Below are 21854 nucleotides of genomic sequence, written 5' to 3'. Positions count from 1 at the left end.
CTTCTTAGCCTTCCCCCAACTGTATGCCTAGTTTTCTGGGTACTGTGCAGCTGCAAATTTCCCATGTATAGGCCCAGACATAGTCTGCCTAGCAGTTCATAGAGGCTGAGATACCAACTTCTGCCTCAGAAGTTTCTGTGGGATGATCCACAGGCTTTCCTCTGGGAGTTTAGAAGTTTATGTGCTGACTTACATACTGATGAAGTTTCTTTGCCATTCGGAATTACCAAAATATCTTCCACAAAATGTTTCTCGGGATGACAGCTTGGAACCAGAGAAACACAGAGAGAAAAATAGAGAAATGTTTTGATTAAGTCACCCAGAAAGGGCAGACTGAGAGGAGACACATGGGATGGGCTGGGAGACAGGCATACAGACAAGTAAGACAAGCACAACTTGCACAGAGGGCGAGGCAGATAAGGAGGGGAGTGGGGAGTGAACAGAAGGGGCCAGGATGCTTAAACTGAACATTTATTTGACTCTCATTACAATGAGAAAACTCTCAGTCTCGTGCTTAGCAGTTAGCCTTTGAATTTCCCAGAGCTTCATAAGTGTCAATTACTTCTGAATTCATTCTACCAAAGGGGCCTCAATTGCCAATAAATCTGCCATGTATGCTTCTTGGGGTTAGATCTTTGTTTTACATGAGGAGAAAACACAGCACCCCCCACTTCCACCCATGCAAGGATCTTACCATCCAGGGGAAACAGATACAGGTCTAGACTGACATAACATCCTCACTTCCTTCACCAGCTCCCAGCCTGGTCCTTGTACATGGTCATCAACCTTGCAACCAGGAATGCCACAACCTCACCTTGGCATGGGGTGGGGAGAATGAGTAGTAGTTATGAAGGCAGGCCAAGGAGACAGACAGGTATTCAGCTATCCCACATATTTGCCAGGCTCAGCACATGAAAAGCCCAAGAGAATTCTCAAGGTAAGAATTTCCTATAAATTGGACACTCCTATTTATTCTCTTATTTAATCCTCATTCATTTATTCAACAGCTTTTCACTGAAAACACACAAAAATCAAACATTGTTCTAGGTGCTGGGCATACAGAAAGGAATGAAACAGCCAAAGATCCCTGTGCTCATGGAGCCGACATTCCAATAGGAAATTGGAAAAACAATAAGAAAAGGAATTATAAAGTATGTAAGAGTGAGAAATGCTATGAAAGAAATGTAAAGCTTGAAAAAAGGAATTAAGAGTGCCCAGTGCCCAGCATTGAGCATTGAGACGTGACTTGCCTAAAGTCATCATGCTGTCAATTGCTGCATCTGGTACTGAAACCAAGTTTGTGGGACTCTTTCCTTTTTGTCATACTGCCTCCAAGGACACATAGCTAAGTAGTTGTGAGCTAGAGGGTTGACCTGGTGGGAGGGGTGAGAGTGTCCTGTGTAGGCATGAGATTACGAAGAAGACTCCGGTGGGGCCTAAGAAACCCACTAGTCTAAAAGTTTTGCCTGCTGGCCAGTGTTTCAAAATGGCACTTCCAGCATTACCCCAGAGACGCCAAAAAACAGTCAGGAGAAGCATAGCATGCTAGAGAGAGCTAGGATTCATAGGTACTTGGGGTACAGTTCTAGTTCCTTAAGTTCTTGTGATGACAGGTCTATCCCTCTTCCTCTCTGGGTCATGGAACCCCATTTGTGTCATCAAGAAGTTAGACTTCATGAATTTTCAAAGATCTCTTCCCCCTCTGATGTTTCATGGGCCACTAAGCTTAGTAATAGAAGACAGCCAGTTACTCAGAAAATTCTGTAAGATTCTTTAGTTAGTATGGTTCTCCCATGACCCAGAAGTGAGTAGCACTAACACCCAAAGTTCCTTGATGCTCACTTTTATGGAAGGAAAAACAAAAAGTAAGGAGATGAGGAGATTGTGTTCAAATTGACAAGTAAACTCCAAACGGGCATATGGGTTAGAACCCAAGGAAGCTAAGTCAGTCATAATGTCGGGAGAAGTAAGCAGATCCTGGAGTCAGAGGAAAGTAGGAAGGAGAGGCCTCAGCCAGACAAGGATAAGGCATTCTGGTAACTTCCCCAGGAGACTCCTAGATTTCCTGACCATATTCTCCTCACACACTCCTTTCCAGCCAATCCTACCACCTGCAAATACAGTCTGGGCTGCACTTGGTTCCCAGCTCTAGCTTAGCACTGTCATCACCTTTTGTCCCTCTATGTGCCCAGGGAACTGCAGTTTGCAAAGTAAGGTTTAATACATTATTACATAGTGTAACGTAATGAGTCCTTCTCAGGGACTCATTTGTAACTTTAAGTGTTTGGAATGTTTCTTAACTTTTTGTGAGACTTCTGAGAATCTGATGAAATCTGTGAATGCAGATGCCACAATTTTGAATATAATTTTAGGTGACTCATGGACCCCTATGCTAAGAATTCCTGCCTGATAGTTAAGGGCTTTTTCAGCTCTAAGTCTATGGTTCTGTGATCTGGGCATGAGGCTAAGGTCTGCCTGCCCCTTCCGGAGGAAGAGGAGGAGGAATCCACCTTCCAAATATATCTCTTGACCTGTGTTTCTAGCTGCTTTTGGCTTTAACGCATGACACTCTGGGCCTACGGGGATTTCTTGCTTCTCCCACAAGGCCTGAAACTGAGTAACAAAGATAAAGCCAGGGTGCTAGAGTGCCCTTCAAAACCCCATGCCTCTGAGCTCCCTTCTTAGGGGCTCTTAGGTCCCAGCCTAAAATTAATGGCAGGAGTAGGAGGGCCTCTGGTGTAGACAATAAATGACTCTCCAGGAAGACTGGTTTGCACTGCCTGGTGGCAAGGCTTTTCCAGACCGTAGAGTCCTCTGGTGGCTGTGAACACGTAAAGGACTTTAGCTAAAATACACAAGCATTAATAGCAGTATAGGGATAGGAACCAGCTGGTAGCAAATCTAAGGGAAGTTCCACAAGGTGTCTGGATTTAGTCCATAGCTACTCTTATAAAGCAAGCTCATAATTTGGGCTGTGGAGAATGAGAGATGGAGGCTGTACTACCAGCACATTCTGAGGTTAGCTGGAGCAACTACTGACTTTCAGCCCTGGAGGCATCATCACTGATTCTAGGGAACCTCCTCTTTTGCAGCTCCTTTTCATTCTTAGCTGGGACCCTTAAGTAGAGCTCCCTTATTATGACTTTGCCAATATACTAGGCATGAGTAAGGAGAGGGAGGTCAGAATGGATAGCCAGGCCTCTAGCAACAATGAGGACTAGTGCTCCTTCCCCAGGATCAAGGAAAATCTCAGATCTTCTTTTTATTTTAACATCTTTATTGGAGTATAATTGTTTTAAAATGTTGCATTAATTTCTGCTGTATAAGAAAGTGAATCAGCTATATGTATACATATATCCCCATATCCTCTCCCTCTTGCATCTCCCTCCCACCCTCCCTATCCTACCCCTCTAGGTGGTCACAAAGCACCGAACTGATCATGCTGTGCTATGCAGCTGCTTCCCATTAACAATCTATTTTACATTTGGGGGTGTATATATGTCCATGTCACTCTCTCACTTTGTCACAGCTTACCCTCCCCCCTCCCCATATCCTCAATCCATTCTCTAGTAGGTCTGTGTCTTTATTCCCGTCCTACCCTTAGACTCTTCATGACATGTTTTTCGTATGTTCCATATATATGTGTTAGCATACAGTATTTGTTTTTCTACTTCTGACTTACCTCACTCTGTATGACAGACTCCAGGTCCATCCACCTCAGTACAAATAACTCAATTTCGTTTCTGATTATAGCTGACTAATATTCCATTGTTTATATGTGACACATCTTCTTTATCTATTTGTCTGTCGATGGACACTTAGGTTGCTTCCATGTCCTGGCTATTGTAAATAGAACTGCAATGAACATTGTGGTACATGACTCTTTTTGAATTATGGTTTTCTCAGCGTATATGCCCAGTAGTGGGGTTGCTGTCGTATGGTAGTTCTACATTTAGCTTTTTCAGGAACCTGCATACTGTTCTCCATAGTGGCTGTATCAATTTACATTCCCACCAACAGTGCAAGAGGGTTCCCTTTTCTCCACACCCTCTCCAGCATTTATTGTTTGTAGATTTTTTGATGATGGCCATTCTGACTGGTGTGAGATGATACCTCATTGTAGTTTTGATTTGCATTGCTCTCATGATTAATGATGTTGAGCATTCTTTCATGTGTTTGCTAGCAATCAGTATATCTTCTTTGGAGAAATGTCTATTTGGGTCTTCTGCCCATTTTTGGATTGGGTTGTTTGTTTTTTTGATATTGAGCTGCATTAGCTGCTTGTAAATTTTGGAGATTAATCCTTTGTCAGTTGTTTCATTTGCAAATATTTTCTCCCATTCTGAGGGTTGTCTTTTCATCTTGTTTATGGCTTCCATTGCTGTGCAAAAGCTTTTAAGTTTCATTAGGTCCCATTTGTTTATTTTTGTTTTTATTTACATTTCTCTAGGAGGTGGGTCAAAAAGGATCTTGGTGTGATTTATGTCATAGAGTGTTCTACCTATGTTTTCCTCTAAGTGTTTGATAGTGTCTGGCCTTACATTTAGGTCTTTAATCCATTTTGAGTTTAGTTTTGTGTATGGTGTTAGGGAGATTTCTAATTTCATTCTTTTACATGTAGCTGTCCAGTTTTCAGAGCACCACTTATTGAAGAGGCTCTCTTTTCTCCATTGTATATTCTTGCCTACTTTTTCAAAGATAAGGATACCATATGTGTGTGGTTTTATCCATGGGTTTTCTATCCTGTTCCATTGATCTATATTTCTGTTTTACTGCCAGTACCACACTGTCTTCATTACTGTAGCTTTGTAGTATAGTCTGAAGTCAGGGAGCCTGATTCCTCCAGCTCCTTTTTTTCCTCAAGATTGGCTATTCAGGGTCTTTTGTGTTTCCATACAAATTGTGATTTTTTTTGTTCTAGTTCTGTAAAAAAGGCCATTGATAGTTTGATAGGGATTGCATTGAATCTGTAGATTGCTTTGGGTATTATAGTCATTTTTACAATGTTGATTCCTCCAATCCAGTAACATGGTATATCTCTCCATCTGTTTGTATCATCTTTGATATCTTTCATCATTCTTATAGTTTTCTGAATACAGGTCTTTGCATCCTTAGGTAGGTTTATTCCTAGGTATTTTATTATTTTTGTTGCAATGGTAAATAAGAGTGTTTCCTTAATTCCTCTTTCAGATTTTTCTTTGTTAGTGTATAGGAATGCAAGAGATTTCTGTGCATTACTTTTGTATCTTCCTACTTTACCAAATTCATTGATTAGCTCTAGTAGTTTTCTAGTATCTTTAGGAAACTCTGTATAGTATCAGGTCATCTGCAAACAGTGACAGTTTTACTTCTTCTTTTCCAATTTGGATTCCTTTTATTTCTTTTTCTTTTCTGATAGCAGTGGCTAAAACTTCCAAAACTATGTTGGATGATAGTGGTGTGAGTGGGTAACCTTGTCTTGTTCCTGATCTTAGAGGGAAGTGTTTACGTTTTTCACCATTGAGAATTATGTTGTCTGTAGGTTTGTCATATATGGCCTTTATTATGTTGAGGTAGGTTCCCTCTGCCTACATTCTCAGGAGTTTTTATCATAAATGGGTGATGAATTTTGTTGGAACCTTTTACTCTATCTATTGAGATTATCACATGGTTTTTATACTCCAATTTTTTAATATGGTGTATCATGATTATTGATTTGCATTTTGTGAAGAATCCTTGCATTCCTGGCATAAACTCCACTTGATCATGATATATGATCCTTTTAATGTGCTGTTGGATTCTGTTTGCTAGTATTTTGTTGAGGATTTTTCCATCTATGTTCATCAGTGATATTGGCCTGTAGTTTTCTTTTTTTTGACATCTTTGCCTCGTTTTGGTATCCTGGTGATATTGGCCTTGTAGAATGAGTTTGGCACTGTTCCTCTCTCTGCTGTATTTTCGAAGAGTTTGAGAAGGATAGGTGTTAGCTCTTCTCTACATGTTTGATAGAATTTGCCTGTGAAGACATCTGGTCCTGGGCTTTTGTTTGTTGGAAGATTTTTAATCACATTTTCAATTTCAGTGCTTGATATTGGTCTTCTCATATTTTCTATTTCTACCTAGTTCACTCTGGAAGTTTGTGCTTTTTGGAGAATTTGTCCATTTCTTACAGGTTGTCCATTTTATTGGCCTATAGTTGCTTGTAGTAATCTCTCATGATCCTTTGTATCTGCACTGTCAGTTGTTCCTTCTCCATTTTCATTTCTGATTCTGATGATTTGATCTTCTCCCTTTTTTTCTTGATGAGTCTGGCTAATGGTTTATCAATTTTGTTTATCTTCGCAAAGAACCAGCTTTTAGTTTTATTGAACTTTGCTATTGTTTTCTTCATTTCTTTTTCATTTATTTCTGACCTGAACTTTATGATGTCTTTTTTCTGCTAACTTTCGGGTTTTTTTTTTTTTTTGGTTCTTTCTTTAATTGCTTTAGGTGTAAAGTTAGGTGTTTTATTTGAAATTTTTCTTGTTTCTTGAGGTAGGTTTGTTTTGTCATATATTTTCCTATTAGAACTGATTTGCTCCATCCCATAAGTTTTCAGTTATCGTGTTTTCATTGTCATTTGTTTCTAGGTAGTTTTTGATTTCTTCTTTGATTTCTTCAGTGATCTCTTGATTATTTAGTAGCATATTGTTTAGCCTCCTTGTGATTGTATTTTTTACAGTTTTTTCCGATAATTGAATTCTAGTCTCACAGCATTGTGGCCAGAAAATATACTTGATACAATTTCACTTTCCTTAAATTTACCAAGGCTTCACTTGTGACCCAATATATGATCTAGCCTGCCGAATATTCCATGAGCACTTGAGAAGAAAGTGTATTCTGTTGTTCTTGAATGCAATGTCTTATAAATATCAGTTAAATCCATCAGGATTCATGTGTCATTTAAAGCTTGTGTTTTTCTTATTTATTTTCATTTTGGATGATCTGTCCTTTGGTGAAAGTAGGGTGTTAAAGTCCCCTACTATGATTGTGTTACTGTCGATTTCCCCTTTTATGGTTGTTACCATTTACCTTATGTATTGAGGTGCCCCTATGATGGGTGCATGCATATTTACAATTGTTATATCTTCTTGGATGGATCCCTTGTTTATTATGTAGTGTCCTTCTTTGTCTCTTGTAATAGTCTTTATCTTAAAGTCTATTTTGTCTGATATGAGAATTGCTCCTTCAGCTTTCTTTTGATTTCCATTTGCATGGAATATCTTTTTCCATCCCCTCACTTTCAGTCTGTATATGTCTGTAGGTCTGAAGTGGGTCTCTTGTAGACAGCATATATACAGTTTTTGTTTTTATATCCTTTTGGCCAGTCTCTGTCTTTTTGTTGGAGCATTTAATCCATTTACATTTAAGGTAATTATCAATTATGTTTGTTCCTATTACCATTTTCTTAATTGTTTTGGGTTTTTGTAGGTGTTTTCCTTTTCTTGTGTTTCCTGCCTAGAGAAGTTCCTTTAGCATTTGTGTAAAGCTGATTTGGTGGTGCTGAATTCTCACTGCTTTTCTCCTCTTTAAAGGTTTTAATTTCTCTGTCAAACCTGAATGAGATCCTTGCTGGGTAGAGTAATCTTTGTTGTAGGGTTTTCCCTTTCATCACTTTAAATATGTCCTGCCACTCCCTTCTGGCTTGCAGAGTTTCTGATGAAAGATCAGTTGTTAACCATATGGGGCTTCCCTTGTATGTTAATTGTTGCATTCCCTTTCTGCTTTTAATATTTTTCTTTGTATTTAATTTTTGATTAATTGATTTACATGTCTTTGCATGTTTCTCCTTGGTTATATACTGCATGGGACTCTCTGCACTCCTGGATTTGATTGACTATTTCCTTTCCCATGTTAGGGAAGTTTTCAACTATAATCTCTTCAAATATTTTCTCAGACACTTTCTTTTTCTCTTCTCCTTCTGGGACCCCTATAATTCTAATGTTGGTGCAGTTAATGTTGTCCCAGAGGTCTCTGAGACTGTCCTTAATTCTTTTCATTCTTTATTCTGTTCTGCGGAAGTTATTTACACTATTTTATTTTCCAGGCCACTTATCTGTTCTTCTGCCTCATTTATTCTGCTATTGATTCCTTCTAGAGAATTTTTAATTTCATTTATTGTGTTGTTCATCATTGTTTGCTTTCTCTTTAGCTCTTCTAGGTTCTTGTTAAACATTTCTCGTATTTTCTCCATTCTATTTCCAAGATTTTGGATCATCTTTACTATCATTACTCTGAATTCTTTTTCAGGTAGCCAGCCTACTTCCTCTTCATTTGTTTGGTCTGGTGGGTTTTACCTTGCTCCTTCATCTGTTGCATATTCCTCTGTCTTTTCTTTTTTTTCTAACTTGCTGTGTTTGGGGTCTACTTTTTGCCAGCTGTAGGTTTATAGTTACTATTGTTTTTGGTTTCTGCCCCCCAGTGGGTGATGTTGATTCAGTGCCTTTTGTAGGCTTCCTGGTGTCTGTGTTCTGGTGGGTGGTGCTGGATCTTTTCTTTCTGGTGGGCAATGTTAAGCCCACTGTTGTGTTTTGGGGTGTCTGTGAACTTAGTATGACTGCACAGTCTCTCTGCTAATGGGTGGGGTTGTGTTGCTGTCTTTTTTAACATCTTTATTTGAGTATAACTGTTTTACAATAGTGTGTTAGTTTCTCCTTTACAACAAAGTGAATCAGTTATACATATACATATGTTCCCATAACTCTTCCCGCTTGTGTCACCCTCCCTCCCACACTCCCTATCCCACCCCTCTAGGTGGTCACAAAGCATAGAGGTGAACTCCCTGTGCTATGCTGAAGCTTCCCACTAGCTATCTAATTTACATTTGGTAGTGTGTATATGTCCCTGCCACTCTCTCACATCGTCACAGCTTACACTTCCCCCTCCCAATATCCTCAAGTCCATGCTCTAGTAGGTCTGTGTTTTATTCCCATCCTACCACTAATCTCTTCATGACATTTTTGGTTTTTTTTTAGATTCCATATATATGTGTTAGCATACGGTATTTGTTTTTCTCCTTCTGACTTACTTCACTCTGTATGACAGACTCCAGGTCTATCCACCTCATTACAAATAACTCAGTTTCATTTCTTTTTATGGCTGAGTAATATTCCATTGTACATATGTGCCACATCTTCCTTATCCATTCATCTGTTGATGGACACTTAGGTTGCTTCCATGTCCTGGCTATTGTAACTAGACCTGCAATAAACATTTTGGTACATGACTCTTTTTGAATTATGGTTTTCTCAGGGTATATGCCCAGTAGTGGGATTGCAGGGTCATATAGTAGTTCTATTTGTAGTTTTTTAAGGAACCTCCATACTGTTCTCCATAGTGGCTGTATCATTTTACATTCCCACCAACAGTGGAAGAGTGTTCCCTTTTCTCCACACTCTCTCCAGCATTTATTGTTTCTAGAGTTTTTGATGATGGCCAATCTGACCGGTGTGAGATGATATCTCATTGTAGTTTTGATTTGCATTTCTCTAATGATTAATGATGTTGAGCATTCTTTCATGTGTTTGTTAGCAATCTGTATATCTTCTTTGGAGAAATGTCTATTTAATTCTTCTGCCCATTTATGGATTGGGTTGTTCGATTTTTTGTTATTGAGCTGCATGAGTTGCTTATAAATTTTGGATATTAATCCTTTGTCAGTTGCTTCATTTGCAAATATTTTCTCCCATTCTGAGGGTTGTCTTTTGGTCTTGTTTATGGTATCCTTTGCTGTGCAAAAGCTTTTAAGTTTCATTAGATCCCATTTCTTTATTTTTGTTTTTATTTCCATTTATCTAGGAGGTGGGTCAAAAAGGATCTTGCTGTGATTTATGTCATAGAGTGTTCTGCCTATGTTTTCCTCTAAGAGTTTGATAGTGTCTGGCCTTACATTTAGGTCTTTAACCCATTTTGAGTTTATTTTTGTGTATGGTGTTAGGGAGTGTTCTAATTTCATACTTCTACAGGTAGCTGTCCAGTTTTCCCAGCACCACTTATTGAAGAGGCTGTCTTTTCTCCACTGTGTTTCCTTCCCTCCTTTATCAAACATAAGGTGACCATATGTGTGTGGGTTTATCTCTGGGCTTTTTATCCTGTTCCATTGATCTATATTTCTGTTTTTGTGCCAGTACCATACTGTTTTGATTACTGTGGCCTTGTAGTATAGTCTGAAGTCAGGGAGCCTGATTCCTCCAGCTCCATTTTTCGTTCTCAAGATTGCTTTGGCTATTCAGGGTCTTTTGTGTTTCCATACAAATTGTGAAATTCTTTGTTCTAGTTCTGTAAAAAATGCCAGTGGTAATTTGATAGGGATTGCATTGAATCTGTAGATTGCTTTGGGTAATAGAGTCATTTTCACAATGTTGATTCTTCCAATCCAAGAACATGGTATATTTCTCCACCTATTTGTATCATCTTTAATTTCTTTCATCAGTGTCTTATAGTTTTCTGCATACAAGTCTTTTGTCTCCTTAGGTAGGTTTATTCCTAGATATTTTATTCTTTTTGTTGCAATGGTAAATGGGAGTGTTTTCTTAATTTCACTCTCAGATTTTTCATCATTAGTGTATAAGAATGCCAGAGATTTCTGTGCATTAATTTTGTATCCTGCTACTTTACCAAATTCATTGATTAGTTCTAGTAGTTTTCTGGTAGCATCCTTACTATTCTCTATGTATAGTATCATGTCATCTGCAAACAATGAGTATGTTCCTGTCTTACTAGTTGTTTGGCATGGGGCATCCAGCACTGATGCTTGCTGGTCATTGGGTGGAGCTGTGTTTTAGTGTTGAGACAGAGATCTCTGGGAGAGCTCTCACCATTTGATATTATGTGGGACCAGGAGGTCTCTGGTGGTACAATATCCTGGACTCAGCTCTCCCACCTCTAAGTCTCCGGCCTGAAACCCGGCCAGAACACAATAACCCTGCCAGCCACGAGGCCCAGAAGGAAGAAACAAAGGAAGAAAAATAATAATAAAATAAAAAATTAAATAAAATTTAAAAAATTAAAAAACAAAAAAAGAAGAGAGCAACCAAACCAATAAACAAATCCACCAATGATAGTAAGCACTAAACACTAAACTAAGATAAACATAGCAATCAGAAACAAATCAGTTGCAGAAAGAAAACCCCAAGTCTGCAGTTGCTCCCAAATTCCATCACCTCAATTTTGGGAACATTCATTGTCTATTCAGGTATTCCACAGATACAGTGTTCATCAAGTTGATTGTGTGGATTTAATCTGTTGCTCCTGAGGCTGCAAAGAGAAATTTCCCTTTCTCTTCATTGTTCACCCAGCTCCTTGGGTTCAGCTTTGGTTTTGGCCCCACCTCTGTGTGTAGGTCACCCTCAGGTGTCTGTTCCCCACCCAGATAGGAGGGGTTAAAGCAGCAGCTGATTAGAGCTCTCTTGGTCACTCAAGTCGGGGAGAGGGAGGTGTACTGTAGTCATAATTGGAATGCGGGGTGAGCCTGTGGCAGCAGAGTCTGGCATGACATTGCAGCAACTTGAAGCATGCCGTGTGTTCTCCTGGGGAAGTTGTCCCTGGATATCGTGATCCTAGCAGTGCGGTGCTGCACAGGCTCCCTGGGGGGTGTGGGTAGTAACCTGTGTTTGCACACAGAATTCTTGGTGGCAGCAGCCTTAGCATTTCATGCCCATCTCTGGGGTCTGAGCTGATAGCCATGGCTCAAGCCTGACTCTGGAGCTCACTTAGGCAGTGCTCTGCCTTCTGTTGGCACATGGGGAAGCAACCCCCTCTCCTCGTGCACCCCAAAACTATGGTCTCTTGCCTCTTCAGCAGGTGCAGTCTTTTTCCCTGACTCCCTCCTGGCTAGTTGTAGTGCACTAGCGTCCTTCAGGCTGTCTTCACTCAGCCAACCCCAGTCCTCTCCCTGGGATCTGACCTCCAAAGCCCAAGCTTCAGCTCCCATTCCCCACCCATTCCGGTTGGTGTGCAGACAAGCATCTCAGATTGGTGAGTTCTGGTTGGCACTGATCCACTGTGTAGGAATCTCTCCACTTTGCCCTCTGCACTCCTGTTGCTGTGCTCTCCTCTGTGGCTCTGAGGCTTGCCCCCTGCTCACCCACTGTCCCTGCCAGTGAAGGGGCTCCCTAGTATGTGGTAACTTTTCCTCCTTCACATCTACCTCCCAGAGGTGCAGGTCCCATCCCTATTCTTTTGTCTCTGTTTTTTCTTGTGCCCTACTCAGGTATGTGGGGAGTTTCTTGTCTTTTGGGAAATCTGAAGTCTTCTGCCAGCACTCATTAGTTGTTCTATAGGAGTTGTTCCACATGTAGATGTATTTTTGATGTATTTGTGGGGAGCAAGTTGATCTCCATGTCGTACTCCTCTGCCTTCTTTTTTTTTTTTTTTTTTTTTTTGTGGTACACAGGCCTCTCACTGTTGTGGCCTCTCCCGTTGCGGAGCACAGGTTCCAGACGCGCAGGCTCAGTGGCTATGGCTCATGGGCCCAGCTTCTCTGCATCATGTGGGATCTTCCTGGACTGGGGCACGAACCCGCATCCCCTGCATCGGCAGGCAGACTCCCAACCACTGCGCCACCAGGGAAGCCCCTCCTCTGCCTTCTTGAAGGTCTCCTCTCTCATATCTTCTTTTGGGCTCACACCTATATAGCCAACTGCTTGTTGGGCATCACAAGCCTAGATGTGCCACAGATAGTTTTCTAAATTCACCATATCCCAACTTAACTCATCACTTCCCTTTCCTAACCTAGTTGTTTCAGTTAGGAGGCTTTAAGGTACAAATACCAGAAATTAAGTAAATTAAATTATGATAAAATTAAAACAATTTGTTGCCTTTGACAGACATACTGGAGATGGTCACATATGTTGGCCAATTCAGTGGCTCAGTAGTATCAAGGATCCAGGTCCTTTCCATCTGTTTTCTGTATTATCATCAGCATGTCAACTACTCCTCTTATGGTTAAAAAATGGCCACAGTAGTGCCAGACACTGTTTTCATAAAATAATGTCCAAACACTGAAAGACAAGGTGATCCTTCCTTTTGAACCATTTTAGAGAGAGCAAATCTTTCCTAGAAGCTCTGCAACATATTTCTCTTCACTTGTTATTGGTAAGAATTGTACCACATGCTTTATGCTTTACAAGTTAGATTTAGATTCAGCAGCAACACAGCAGAAAAACAAACAAACAAATCAAGACAGATGACCTAAATATGATAAAATTTTATACAGGAGAACAGAGGCATGCAGTCCAGGGCTGGTAAGGTAGCTTCATGAACTCTCAGAAACCCAGGATCCTTCCAGTCTTCTATTTTGTCATCCTTAGGGAATTGCCCATATCTACATGATCCTAGAAGGCTGTTGAAGATCCAGTCATCACATCCATGTTCAGGAAGGAATATGGTACAAATAAATGAGAAGGTGTATCCTCTCCATTTTAAAGTCTTCCCATTAAATCTCACTGGCCAAAACTTAGTTTCATCACCACACCCAGCTGCAAGAAAATTTGGCAGTAATGTGCCAGGCTAAAAATTGGCACTCTGTTGCTAAGAATGAAATGGAAAATGGATATTTGGGGCTGACCAGCACTCTGAAGAACATAATCCTTTTAAATCAATCACTGGCAAAGGAAATACAATTTCCATTATTAGTTCATACCAGTGACTCCCAGTCAGGGGTGATTTTGTCCTCCAGGAAACATTTGACAATGTCTGGAGACATTTTTCGTTATCACAACTTGGGGGAAGTGTTGGTACTAGTACCTGGTGGGTAGAAGCCCAGGAAGCTGCTAAATATCCTGCAAAGAACAAGACAGGCCCCCACATCAAAGAATTACTTAGCCTAAAATGTGAATAAGGTTGGGAGTTTAGAAACTCTGGCTTAGACTTGTCAAGATCTAACACATACTTACCTTTGGCTCTTGGGCTGGAGAAAAGCCCAGGTTTCTCTAGCTTTCCATATGTCAGTGAATGATAAGTAATGTATCCAGCTGTCCATGCTAAAATTCTGGGGATTGTCCTTCCTTGGCTTAAAATTCTACAGTCTATTCTCATTGCTGTCAGGATAAAGATAAAACCCTTAATATGATCTGAGAGAACCTACATTGTCCGGGCCCTACCAGCTTTGTAACATACCACTCTCCCCTTGCTCTCTGTGGTCCAGCTATACTGGTCTTTCCTTTCAGCTTCTCAAATGTGTTATAGTCTTTCCCAACTCTCCTTTGCTTAATCTTTCAGATCCAACTACAGTAGATTGATAGCATTAGTGGTCTCAATTATTCACCCTTCCCTCTATCCATGCCCACTGGCATGTAATATTGTAGTATCCTTCCACTCTGACTAGACCTGCCTATGTGATTTGCTTCAGTCAGTAGAAAGTTGGCATAAGAGGCAGGGTGCTGATTCTGAAGCTAGGCATTGAGAAACATTTTGTGCCTTCTCATCCCTGTAGTCAATCCAGGACAAGCCCAGACAAGATCAGTAGAACCTCAGATGACCTGCAGATATTTGAGTGCGAAATAAATGCTTATTGTTATATGGCATTGAGATTCTGTGATTGTTACGCAGCATTACTGTGGCAGAAGCTGACTGATAAACACCTCAATCCAATATCACCAAATTCTGTTCATTCTACTGCCTGTCATCCCACTGACTCAGTTCTGACCTTTATAATGTTCTAACTGGTCTCCCTATTTCTAGGCCTTCCCTCCTCCAGCCAATCCTCCACACTGCTTCCATAATTATCATTCAAAACAAAACAAAACAAAAAATTATCTTGTTACTCTCCTGCTTAAAATTCTTTGATGTCTCTCCATTGCCTTCAGGATAATATGCAAACCCCTAAGCCTTGCATTGCAGGCTTCGTTTCTATGCTACTTTTACCTTTAAAATCTCATCTGTTCTGTCCTCCCTGGTATCCTCCAATCACAAGGTTCAAACATGCTCTGTACTTTAAAGCCTGTAGATCTCTACTCTTCCCTCTGTTCCCTTCCCTCCCCTCATTTGGGTAAAATTCATTTTCAGGTTTCTAGGTGAACTCAAAAACCAGCTCTTCTGTGCAACATTCCTTGATTCACCTTCACTTCTCCTCAGATGGAAAATATCATGCCTCTCCTTTGTGCTTCCATGAGGAGCTGTTTAGCTCACACTTCCTTTAGCCTTGAGTTATAATTAGTTCCTTAAGCAGTCACCTGTCCCACTCCCTGTGAACTTCCTTTTGTTATTTTTATCCCAGTCCCCTTCCTTGCTCCCACAACCTCCCCATATCCAACATGGAACCTGGAACAAAGTAAGTAATGTGTGTTGTAAAGGAAGAAATCTCTAATTTTAAGCCCATAATGATAGATCTTTAAGGTGTTATATTAGGGGCAGTTATATCCCATCAAATTATCTTCCCTTCCCTGCCTTCACATTTCTAACCATAATTATCTATTAATAAGAAAGTCATTGGGGTAACAAACTCTCCCTTTGAAAGTTATATAACACCAAGGAGGGGAGAAGTCTTCATTAGTGTGGCCTAGGTCTTTCCTCTCATATATCTACCTGAGATAAGGTAATAAGCATTTTTGTTGTATACAGGAGTGGAGCAAGGATACTCTGTAGAGCTGTACAGGATGCACATTCCAACTCTAAGTGGTGCCACTCAGATAGGTTTGGGGTATGGATGTGGAGTGGGGGCTAAGTATAGTGACTCTGAAACACAAGGAATAGGAGAGAGAGTAACCAGAGATTACTGAGGAGGCCAAGAGAGGACAGGTAAGTGAAGAGAGATGAGGCTATAGCAATTTTTCCATGTGCCTCTAGTCTATGAGCCTTTATTCTGCAGCAATCTTAGAACATGAAGACCATGATCCAGGACAGAATTTCCTTGGAGAGGATAAACACACACTTTGTGGGTGGTCTGCCTACTAAGCCCATGGTGCCAAATATCCTCAGCCTTTGCTTCCATGCCCAACTTCATGCTTCAAGGAGTTTCCAAATACTTCTTTTTCTGTATCTCAATTCCCTAGTTTGCCACTGACTCCCTGTGTGACCTTGGGTTGATCCTTTCTACTCTTTAGGCTTCTGAGTGGGGGGTTTATAAAATGTTTTACAAGGATTTGACTCAAGGATACTGTGTATCTTTGATTCCATAACTATAAGGTGTGTTGTGAGTGTGACTGTGTAGGTATGTATATGAATTTGGACATGCCTCTGCCCCTTAGGCTTCAGTTAACTTATAAAATGTGTATATTTGATCCAGGTCTCTTAAGGCCCTTCAAGTTTATAAGTATCTATAATTCCACAATTCTGCAGTCCAAGCCCTTTACTCTAAGTCAGATTTTCTTTTTTTCTCTTTATTATCCTCCTATCCATTTTCTCTGTAGCTCAAGGATGCTTCCTTTCTTGCAACTCCCAGAAAGAAACATGAATATTTCTAAGTCCTGCCCTAGATCTGGGGAGCCATGTTCCCCTCTGGCCACACTACTCTCAGCTCCAAGGAACTATGAAAATGCCAGCTGCTTGGAGCTGTCTCTCACTGCTATAGGTTTTTTTTTTTTTTTCAGTTGTCTTGAGAAACTAATTTATTCTCCAAATAAACTCCACTTAGGTTTATAATAAATGTGATTTAAGTGAAAAAAATTGCCACCCTCTTAGGCTGAGAAAACCACTCCAATCTCTCCAGGGAATAAATGCTTTCATTAACCAGGGCCTCTCCCAGACTCTTCAAGGCAAAGCCCTCATCCTGGGGGTGGCACCCAGAGAAGTGCAAATGCTGTTGGACTGGAGTGAGCTCACAACTAGCCCCAGCCCTCCTGGGGGACACAGACATTCAGGGTCCATTGAGTCCTCAAAGGGATCATCCTAGACAGCTCCCTGCCCACAAGCTTGGCAGCCTTTCTTCCAAGCCAGACCGTTGAAATCTCACTGGTTTGTAAAGATCTTTGGATGTCTCTTTACTATTCATGCCACAACTTAAAGATCCATATGGATTCTTAAAGATCATCAGATCTAACTGCCTTGTTGAAGACAGGCAGTTCTCTCAGTCTCTGGGATGACTGAGACTTAGAGAGAAAAAAAAAAAAGGACTTGCCCAAGGTCACAGGATCAATCAGTGGCAATACCAGAGTCTTCTCAGACTGTGGAAGAGCAGCAACCACATAATAGTTTGATTTTTGCAATTCTCCCTACCTCATTCTTTCCCATTTATCACCCAGTGCTCTAGTCTAAATCATCCTTGTCAGTTTTTGGTTTTGTGTGAGTACTCAATTTTTGGATGCAATGGAAAATATCAGAGAGCGGGACCTACACCTTCCTACAGTCTGGCTCAAAGCATTTACCAGCCACATCTGATTCTGCTTGGGACCTTGGTTATCTGACAGCATAAGCCTATTACAAGCCCCTGGTATTTTTTTAATGACTTCTCTGGCTGAGTTCCCAACCTCTTTATCCATAATCAAAGACAGCTGCCCCATCCTTCCCACAGACAGGAGCTGCTGTAGGCCCTGAAATCTCCGTCTCTCCCTAAGAAACACCTCTAAGAGCATGTTCCATAGAAGGAAGAGAGTGGAATGGAATCTTTCAACTCTGGAAATCTTGGTGACTTAGTCCTCTTCCACTCCAACTCCTGTTCTCTCCAGAACCCACCCTCAACACTTGTCCCCTCTGCTGACAGGTAGCCTAGTGCATTCTAGCACCATATATCTTCAAAAAACAGGAGGCCTGGCAATACATTTTAGGACAACGTGAAAGAGGGACTTATAAACTCTGTTATTGGAAAGTCTAGGGCACACAGAGAATATGATTCCCATAGCTGCATTTTTTATTCATTCACTTGTCAATAATTCATTCATTCCTTAACAGTCACCAAGTGTCTATTGTGGGTCAGGCTATGTGTGAGATGCTGGGGATAAAGAAATAAGGCACAGACTGTTATCCTCAAGGAGTCCCCAGATTAGTAGGAGCAGGTGTGACAATGTTATAATATACAGTGATCCATGTCAGATCAGGGTTAGGTACAAAGTGTTGAGTAAATATATGTGAACGCCTTATTTTGCTTAGGAGATTCACGCAACATTTCACAAAGGAGATAATTTTTCAGTAATTTTGTAAGGACAAAAGGGAGTTTGCTGACAGAAATCAGAACGAGTGCCCCAAGCAGAGGGACTACCATATCAAAAGCCCATGGCTGAATTTTAATAGCTAACATTTATTGAGAATCTACTATGTGTCAGGTACTTTATGCATTAACTCATTTAATCCAGACAATAAACCTATGAAGTAGGTAATACTGTAACATTATTTACAGATGGGAAAGTAAGGCACATAAAGGTTAAATGACTTGCCCAAGACTACTTTAACTAGGAAATAGGGGAGGCATTATTTGTACCCAAAGAGTTGGACTTCAGAAGTGGAGCTCTTAACCACTACATGGTATTACTTCTTTCAGACAGTAGTGGGAAATAGCTTGACTGGTATGTAAGGTTGGAGGGATAGAGGCACAGAGGGTGAAAATGTCAAGAAGCAGGTTGGAGAGATCCTAATTAAAAGGTCAAGTGGAGAAACAAAGAGGAGACATTGGAATAGGGAAGGCATTTGCATTAGTTATGACTCTCAGGCACAAATTCAGGTCCATGTGGAATACCCTATTTGCTCACCTCTATGTAAGACACTATTGCCACCTCCCAAGGAGGCATAGGCAGGTTTCCAGAAAAATGGGAGAAGGGCCTCTAATTTCCAGTTTATCATGGCCACCTCTGACACCCTTGTTATCCAAGACCAGCCAATGGGCTATGAATGAGGCAAGCTGGAAACCACCAGAGGTCATAGGGCCCAAGGCAACTGCTGTCCTTGGAAAGAGCTTGTGAGGCTCAAGAGAGGTAGCATTTGAGATTTGGAAGGGAGCTGGGTGGCCAGAGATGTCATTTCCTGAGAGGTAGTGCCAGTGAGGTACCACTGAGGAGCCTCAGTGAGAATTTGTCTTCTGGCCACAAAAATTTGCTTTTAAAATTTAACTACATTAATAAGGTTTTCTTTTTACATCATTCTTTCTGCCTTTAATCTTTTTTTTAGTAGTTAATAATTTTTTGTGTGTGTGAAAGAGCAGTCACTTTCAGTTATGCTGCAAAAAAGCCGAAACTGTGTGTGGCAGACACTGCTTGTCCTTTCCCAATATCCATTCTCCTATTCTTCCTGACTAACAGAACTCTGATTTTGTTTGGAGCAGAAGTGGGCCCAGCAGGGGTGGAGGAAACCTACACTTCTTAGCCTCCCTCAGCTTGCAGAGGGGTAGCCAGAAGATTTAGTTCTGACCAATGATATGCAAGCAGAGGTAACTGTGTGGCAATTTCACAGAAGAGTTTTTAAAAGAGGGTAGACTCCGTGGACACATAACTTTTGCCTTTTCCTGTCCTTACTTCCTACAATGCAGACATGGTGCCTGGTGCTATAGGGGCTATGTGTCTCATAGATAGACTCCTATATATACACCCTGAGGATGATACCACAGGTCAGAATAGTAGAACATAAAGACACAGGGGCCTGGATACCCAGTGGGTCCTGGACTCTAACTCTTGATTTCTTGCTGAATATATATATATATATATGACCCCTAGCTGTTTAAACTTCTGGGTTTGTTTGTATGCTTGATTGCTTTTATTATTTGTTGCCAGATGCAATCCAAATTGGTATAGTTTGCATACCTTCTTGAGTGGAGTTTAAAGCATGGTGGGGTAACAGAATCCACTAAGGAAGAGGTGATCCTGAGGGATGAGTTGGGGACAGCCCCTCCTTCCTTCCTGCAGGCTTTTCTTCCCAAGCTTCTCTTTGTCCAAACCTGGGAATTTCTTCTGTTCTGATTAAATCAGGAAGACTGTTCCCTTACAAGGAGTGGCTGTGAGAACCAGAGCCTTCAAGGGAAAGTGGAACCCAGGAGATAAAATATGGGCATCTGATACAAGCTGTACCTTCCCTCCTACATCTGTCTTTTGGAAATCTTCTCTGGCAAAACCCAGGATGTCCCCTGTTCTGTTTCTTTTTAAATATGCAAATTTAATGAGTTAATGACTACAAGCAAGACAAAGTGATAAAATTGTGCTTCTTTTATAGACTGGTGACAATGAGATGTTTAGCTATAATTTTCCAATACAAACTTGAAACAATATTCGTATTCAATAAACACCTTCACAAATAAGTCATGTGATGAACACAGAAATTTTGACCAAAGCAAACCGTAAATTGAAAATTGTTGGAATTATTCATATTTTTAATTCGACATGTTTGCTCTATTTCAAAATTAATACCTGTAGAAGATAACAATAGATTATATTTTCAGACATTACAGAGAATGTATATACCACTGTTTATAATCCTTAAAGTACCTCTTAAATTAGAAAATACTGCTATGCTACATATCAAAATTTAAAAAAAAACAAAACAAAGAATGTACTAGTTTATTTAAAATATAAACATTTTATTTTATAAATTACTTTAAAAGAATAGATATTGATGTGCATTTTAAAAGCACATTAATTCCATCATAACCAATTGGCAAAATTTAGGAAAATCATACATCATTTCCTTATTCCCTGGTTAAAAGTTTTCCTTTATTGTGGCAATTAAATTTAAAAGTAAAATAATGAATTACTGGAAAAATATAAACATCATAATGATTTGCCAGTTTTTTCCAATGGAATAGAATTTAGAATTATGTATCCATTTAGAAATACTGCAAAGCTCAAACTAGTTGGGAGAATTTAACAACCATTTTTTTTTTTTTTTTTTTTTTTTCGGCACGTGGGCCTCTCACTGTTGTGGCCTCTCCCGTTGTGGAGCACAGGCTCTGGACGCGCAGGCTTAGTGGCCATGGCTCACGGGCCCAGCCGCTCCACGGCATGTGGGATCTTCTCGGACCGGGGCATGAACCCGTGTCCCCTGCATCGGCAGGCGGACTCTTAACCACTGCGCCACCAGGGAAACCCGTAACAACCATTTTTAAGTTCACAAAATACAGTATTTTCATTTAATATTTATAAATATACAGTACTGTTTCCTATACCAATGCAGCATTGTACAATAAGTGTAATGTCATCTAAAACTTACAAAGGAGACTTATTTAAACAAGTCAGTAAAATAAACAGTAGTACCCATGTTTAGGCACACAAACTGTAAAACTGCAGTTTACTTTTTATGATTGGTTCTGTGCAATTAAAAACGAGACAGATACAAAATAATTAGATATGCAAGAAATAGCTATTCACAGTTAAATAGTGACATTCTGTGCATACTTCATACATCATTTTATGCATATTTTTTCTATTTTTAACTTCAAAATAAAAAGTACTGGTTTTCTATGGGTTCATAAAACAACATAAAAATAAGCACAATCCAAAGGAATGTAATGCAGGTGTTATTTGAAGTTAACAAACTATGGCCCAGGGCTTAGATCCACTGCAAAATATTTCCAAATCCAAATAATACTTACAGAAACAATTCTACACAGAAAAATAATACTGCTTGCATCCACAGAAACCAATAATTTATAAGAACAATGTTCCTTTTTAATTAACCTACATATTAAAGTCACACATAGCCCATCTTTAATAGTCAAACAGTGTCACGACAAAAGAATGCGGATTGGACCATTGTTTTGGACTGTAAATTTTCACATGAATGAAAATGTATAAAGCTGGAATGGCATAAAAAGATATCTATATAAATCAGAGGTTTAATTTTTTTTTTTTCCTTAACAGTCTTAGGTACCAACCAGATGAAGTTGCTCGTAACTCATACACTGATGATTTTTGAGGTATATTGGGAAGGGAAGGTTGGTTATTACCACTAGGACTCTTGCTGATTCTACTCATACTCCTGCA

The sequence above is a fragment of the Kogia breviceps genome, chromosome X (genome assembly GCF_026419965.1).
Source record: "Kogia breviceps isolate mKogBre1 chromosome X, mKogBre1 haplotype 1, whole genome shotgun sequence".
Classification (NCBI taxonomy): Eukaryota; Metazoa; Chordata; class Mammalia; order Artiodactyla; family Physeteridae; genus Kogia; species Kogia breviceps.
The sequence above is the reverse complement of the archived record's forward strand: the minus strand, read 5'-3'. Positions refer to the sequence as shown.